The sequence below is a fragment of the Anoplophora glabripennis genome, unplaced genomic scaffold (assembly GCF_000390285.2).
Source record: "Anoplophora glabripennis isolate ALB-LARVAE unplaced genomic scaffold, Agla_2.0 scaffold166, whole genome shotgun sequence".
In the NCBI taxonomy this organism is placed as follows: domain Eukaryota; kingdom Metazoa; phylum Arthropoda; class Insecta; order Coleoptera; family Cerambycidae; genus Anoplophora; species Anoplophora glabripennis.
The window spans coordinates 736,615-743,895 of NW_019416519.1; positions in this window are offsets into that span (position 1 = coordinate 736,615).

The following is a 7,281-nucleotide window of genomic DNA, read 5'->3' on the forward strand; positions in this document are numbered from 1 at the left end:
ATCGCTTTCGGGTCCCTTTGCATCTGTGGTGAATAGTCTAGATATCAAGAATATTTTTTTAAATTGTGTTCAGTTACGAATAGACCAGGCGAAAACCTCGCATTCGTGGGAGAAATTTTCCGACTCGATTTTTTTGCATATTCAGATTCGTGAGATGTTCCTTAACATGAATCAAGATGATGCCGGCCGGAGATCTGGTGCCCATTTGTTTAAACAAACTTTTTTTAAACAAATTGTAAAAATTGGTTTTTTCACTCCGGAAATTTGTTTTTTTCAAGTTTTTTGGCACATTATGAACAAAGAAGTTCCTATGCACTATGCCTCTAACATTGATACTTTTAAAGTTATAAACAATTTAAGTTGCTAAAAATGCGAAAATGATGATTTTCAACGGCCGATTTCCGGGTTAAAAATTGTTATTTTTGATGTTGCCACGTACCTAAATTAAAGTTTAAACATCCCCCTACAAGATGCTGAAGATTTTTTGGGACTCCCATTATTCTAAAGTCTTGTTTTTTAATTGTTAATAAAGCGCTATGAGCCGCGCGCGCGCCTCTCTCTAGCGCGGATTCTCCCGATATGAGTTTTTTCGGTTTTATGATTTTTCATAATTTTCAAATTTCAAACAGTTTTATCTCCAGCTCTTGATGAACGAAAATATATTTTAACAGATCAAAATAAAGGCCTTACTACCAACTTTATTATAAGTTATTAAGAATTATCGCAATAAAAAATAACATGTCGAAAAATCAAACTAAATAATAATTAATACATAACCGCAATTTCATTAAATATATGAATTACTTATATTTATAAAATTAAAAATACACTAAATGCAAGTAAGTATAAGTATTTCGAAAATTGCGCAGGCGATGAAATAAACTTTTTAAAAATTTTTACATACGACGGTACCTTGTTGCATTCATGCCACTCTTGAAAATGGCTTTTAATAATATTTTCTACTCGTGTACGAAACGGCATAAACGAGAAATTTGTGGCAATTTTCTATTATTTTTCTACTTTGTCGACCTGACTCGTATTAAAATTCAAAATAATTCACTACAACATGAAAATCCAATGCGGACTTATGCCTACATTTATATGACTTTATAATGTAGTTTCCTACGTGCATGCAAAATGGCATAAGCGAGAAAGACGTAACAATTTTCATGAATTTTCCTACAAAATTTTTAGCATATAGTCCTCACCAAGGATTTATGCCCTTTAAAAAAATGAATACTTTCACTTTTTTCTTTGCAATAAGCTTTAATTTATTCACGAGAAAAACGTTGACCAAAACGAAAAATTTTCCGCAGCTTCTCCAAAGCCCTATTTTCTTTAGTCCTTAGTAGGACTTATGCCAATGTTTTTATGAGCTTGTCGAATATAATAATGTCATATTCCTAATTGGCATTAATGAGAAATTGGTAGACAAATAAAGATGTTTTTCACATTTTCTCACAAAGTTTTCCATTTTTAGGTGCCTTGGGACACTTATGCCAAAAAAATTTTGTGATAAAATCGATACTTCTCTTCAACTTATGAATATGGCATAAGTGAGAAATACGTCGCTGTACACATTATTTTATTGAAAAGGAAAATCGAATTTTCACAAAGGTGTCCCGCTGCCCATCTTTTAAATTTAGTTTATTGTACTTGTCTCTCGGTTACCTTTCAGTACTCTCAGAGGCATAAACGAGAAAGACGTCGTCGAACTTCAGTTTAATATCTCCCGGTCTATAAGCTTGAAAGAGGATATAGGTAGACTTGCAGTTTTACATGTGTATTAATAATGCAATTAATAATGTGTAACTTACTGCACGTACGGTATAAGTGGGGTTCTTAGGGTTTACCATTTACTATTTATATTAGCAACTTGCTGTGCGTGAGGAGGATTTAGCATTTACGTGTTATAGCTATAATTTGCTGTGCGTAAGGAACGCGAGTTTCAGAGCATCGAGTTTGTTTTTTAAATTTTATATCGGTAATTCGCTGATTGCGTGACCTTTTTTAGAAAAAGGGCTTCTGTATAGCTTGCAGTCCCAGGTCTCACCAAAGGTTAATGCGGCCCTGCAAAAACAGTGGTGCGCAAAATGCATTACTGCAGCCCTTTTATAAAAAATACATTTTGTGCCACCGTGGAAATCAGAATTAAATAAATGTTCAATGATTTTTAAGCACAAAAGGTACACATACTCTATAATGCATGGTCCTGAGGAAATTGGATTTCCATTTTTCTATGCAATAATCAGTTGCGGGCTGTCGAATATTTGAGGGTATTCTAGTCTAATTAAATTTCTCTTTCTTACTGAATTTGTAACTAAATTATCTATTTACATACTTATTTTTTTATTTAGACCGAAAGGTCAATATTGTCTAAGATATATATGCATGTATAGTTGTGTGAGCCAACGCATTTAGAGATCTACGTCTCAATAGGTGTCGACTTTTGATTAGAAGTCGGTCTAAATTGTAAGAAAAATTCAATATACAGTCAAAGCTCCTTATTCGCGGTTCCCATATTCGCGGATTCGCTATTCGCGAACCAAAAAATTGTGACCACTTCCCGTATTCACGGGTGAAAAATTCCGTATTCGCGGATCCAAAACTAACTCTAAATATTGTATTTTTAGAATAATGTGTATTTATTTGTCAAAATAAACAAGTAGGTTAATACCTACTTGCTTAAATAAATAAATAATAAATATTTTGATAAGTATTTATAAGCAAACAAATCTTAGTGTCGTGAAGCCGAAAGTCCTTTGACGAAGTCTCCGCTGACGCCGCTCGCTTCCATACCACTATATGGCCTTTGATAAATGTAAAATTAAACTTAAAAAACCTGAGTGAAGGTTTACGGATGGCAAATGAGTTTTGTGATTTCTTCATAAAGATTGATCCGTCTATGGAAAGAAGTCTTGTTTTTAAGGTTTTTAAGAAGCAAATTGATAATGCCACAGCTGAATATCAATCCGAATTAAAGAGCCCTTTATTATCTGCAAAACAAGAAAAAATCACTAAGTTCTTTAAACCATTGTCTAAACCTAATAATAATAATTAAGATTGCTAAAATTTATCTCAATAAACTACTTTTATTAGATATGATATTTTTTTATTATTTTGCAACATTGGAACGTATCCCCTATATTTCCATACAAAATGCCACTCCGTATTCGCGGTACATTTTCGGAACGTATACTCCGCGAATAAGGAGCTTTGACTCTACTTGAAAATTTAGATAAAGCACAGAGATAAAGACCACAAATACTCGACTGTCTGCATTAGAAAATTAAAATCCGTTCTTAGGAACTAAACATTTTAGGGATATGCAATAATAGGTACCTTTTATACTAAAAAATCATTGAAATTTTGAAATAGCTTATTATTTTTGCTTTACTATACAAAGTAACATTTATCTCCCATAAACTATTTTTTTTTGTATTTACATGCAATGAATGGTATCTGATAATGGCAGTTTTCACGGTATGCCTAAAAATAGTATTAATTTTTTTCAATTTTAACACTCTGTACCCCGGAAATAAAACATTTTTAGAGAAAATGTTATTTGAACTACCGTTCTTGATTTTCGTTAGAAAATCTATTGGTGATGTTTGCCCCACTCGTAACTAAACTCCCTGTATCTGCAAACCACCTCAGAAATTATAACTAATTTTAACACTAACATTTATAACTGTTATCAAATCATAAAAATAACTAGAGATTTATTATACTTACTTCCAAGTATTGTCACACAATGACAGAAACATGTGTCTGTACATTTTAAATTCATTTAATAAATAGTTTTCGACGGAAATTATGAGGTCAGAAAGAATTTCTCAATTTTATATTCCTAACATTATTTTATTGACTCTGTAAAAAACATTTTATGAAATAGTTTGCAGTCTTGATAGACACATGCGGAAAAAATTGCTGGCTATACATTATTACGTTAATTATTATAGGTATATATTAACCGGACATAAAACTATTATTTGCAGCCGTAGTAGAGTTTTACATTTAACAGCTTTTATAGATACTATTAAACTTCTCGAGAAATTTGAATTCTTAATTTGTAGCACCTTTTTACGTTTTCTAACTAACAATCTAAAACCTCCTTACATAAATTTTATGTGTTCTTAAAAATTTTTATATGAATCGTACGCCATTATTATCAACTTCTTCTAGACTACTAGAAACTATGGACACGTTATTACAGAAAACTTCTTATTTATGTAACTCCTCTCTTTCTCTGTTTCTCTATTGCCAAGTGAAAGAAGAAATGCAGTGGTATGAAATTTTAGTTGAGCTTTCTATTTACAGATGGCGCAAAATTTGTTTCATTTTATATTTCTTTTACCTGCCAGTTTATAGTTTCTTGCAAAAATAAATAAAGTACAGTTCAAGATTTTTACCACCATATTTCAATTTACGGTAATACACGAATTGATGACAAACACCCTATTGTAAGTAACAAACAGGTATATTGAGAAGTCATCTCGATGAGAAACCATTGTAATATTGAATGGTTGTGTGATGGAGTAAATTATAAATTAATTCAGTATAAACCTATCCTTCTTACTAGTTTCGGTTATTATACCATCGTCAGAGAAAAAGAATCTACAATATACAGGGTGTTTCAGAAAGACCTCCCGTAAATACAGGGGGTGATAGTACGACAAAAAATAAGAATTTTTTCTCTTATGAACTATGTCTATCTCCTTTTGTTTTCGAGATAAAATAAAAATTTTTATATAGAATTTTTACGATAGTTTCCAAACGGTGAGATATATTTTTTTGAAATTTGGTATTCCGGGATTTTTAAGGATGCCAAATATGCTAGTCTAATTATTTTTTGGATACTTCGTAGAGGGCGCTAGTTATGCTACATTCCTATTACATTTTAAGTTATAATTTTTTTAAGATTAGGTTTTTCACCATTCGGGCTCCAATTTCTAATGTACAATTTTATTTTCTAAAAATAAGGTACTCTTGTTAGAACTTCCTAATGTGGACGGTTTTCGAGAAAAAAGGCTTTTAATTGAACTCTTACCGTGTATAAAATAAGTGACTTTTCTCAAAGTAGGCTTATGTCAAAACTCATTGATGGATGTCTCATAAACAATGCATACATTCTCAGTAATATTTTAAACTCCAATTAACTTTATATCAAAATTTTAGTGATCACTAAAATTTTTATATAAAGCTAATTATAGTTTAAAATGTTACTAAGATTGTATGCGTTGTTTAAGACACATTTAATAAGTTTTGACATAAGCCTACTTTGAGAAAAGTCACTTATTTTAAATATGCACCGTAATATTGTAAGAATTCAATTAAAAGCCTTTTTCTCGAAAACCGTCCACATTAGGAAGTTTTAACAAGAATACCTTATTTTTAGAAATTAAAATTGTACATTAGAACTTGGAGCCTGAATGGTAAAAAACGTGACCAAGTTCAATATATTTAATTAAAAATTGGTAAATCTAAAACAGGATTTTGCTGTTTTAGGGTCTTTTCGAATATATATCTTAGAATTTATATAATAATTTAGAATTTCATGAATAATAGTGCTATAAATAAGGATTTTAGAATACTAAATACAAGGTGATTTATTCCAGGACACGAAAAATTCAACTCCAGTTTTAAGCAAAAAAGACGAAATATATTTTTTTCCTAACGGGGTTCGTTTTACAGATTCAAGGCAGATATATTTAGTTATTTAAAATTACACAAAAAGTGGCGGAGCTATAGCTTGCGACATTTTTTTACCAGACACCTCGTAATGACCAGGTATAAGCTACATTCTTATATTCCTAAGTGAGGACCGTCTTCGTCTATCAGCAGGTAAGGTAAGACGAAAAAAGAAGATAAATAAATAATAATGAGGCATTTTTTTCATTATTAACTTTAAGCACATTTGTATAGAACATAAATATATTTCATACTTGGGTTTGCCACAGGCAGCGAATTTTTGTCATTATTTATAGTTTGACAAAAATTGTGAAAACTTTTCTTTGAGTTGATGTCATCTCTCCCCTGACAGGCAAGAGGAAGTGGAAGTGGAATTGGGGGTTGCCACTGTCGCCAGTTTTAGCAAAATTTTATCACATCGCATCCTGTAGTGATTCGTTAGAGGATTTATCTTCATTTAAAAAGTGGACATGGAAGCTTTAGTAACGACTGTGGCAACCCTAAGACTAGCACATTTTTAATGTTAAACATAAAAGAAATTTCTATCGATGACACAATCAAAAGTGAAGGTTATCGACAAATTGAACTATCAACAATACAATTGCTTGGAAATATTCTTCCTATTTGCATATACTTTGTTCAAAGTCTACAACAACGTATAATTCATTTGTGTTTAGAAAGATGACTGGAATGCACTTCGCATGTATGTCTGGGAAATATAAATATTTCAAAGTCAGCATTTTTTCTTACTGTAAAATAACAAGACAACAATAAATGTTTCAATTACGGTAATTATTTTCATGGCTTACATAAGCGGACGTGAATTTTTATTAAGAGAAGTCGCTGCGTCGTTTTAAACAAAATGACCTTAGTGAACGTTAGAAATGATACTTATTAACGTCAAACGGCTTGCCATATAATTATTTCATTACCATTTACTATAGTAAAGTACTATATAATGGAAGTTACGAGATAGTAGGTAGGTACGATATCCCGGGATACACATCTCTGCTAGTTTTATAAAGATTGTTCATCAAACATTTTTTTCGAGAAGTTTTATATTTATTATTATGTCAAAGCACTAAGGACTTTAAATTTATTTTTTGAGATAAATAGCAGTCTCAGACTATGTAAGTAGGTGCAACATGAAGTGTTTTTTAAGGAGAAGTAGGTAAATAAATCATGTCTTAATTTGTTTCAAATTACTACATAATAAAGTCAATCAATATCAGAAGCTCATTATTTTGCATTAAGTATCATTATTTCTAAAACAGCTTTAAACTACTTACGTAATTAGTAAATATTTCGAATACTTTTATTTTTTATATATGTATGTACAAGTACCAAAATTCCTTACGAAAATATAGTGAATACAATTTCTACTGAATTTCTCTTATCTAATATTAAGTATCAGGCCTTTATTGCGCAATATGTTAACACATTAGTTAATTTCAAAGATGGAATCATCAAAATACAAAATGTCGATATTGAGATTAATTATCGGTAGTGGCTGTAGAGGGCGCCATTTATGACTTATGTTTACTGATCCAACGAAGGTTTATAACACATTCTCACTGTTATGTTCTCACC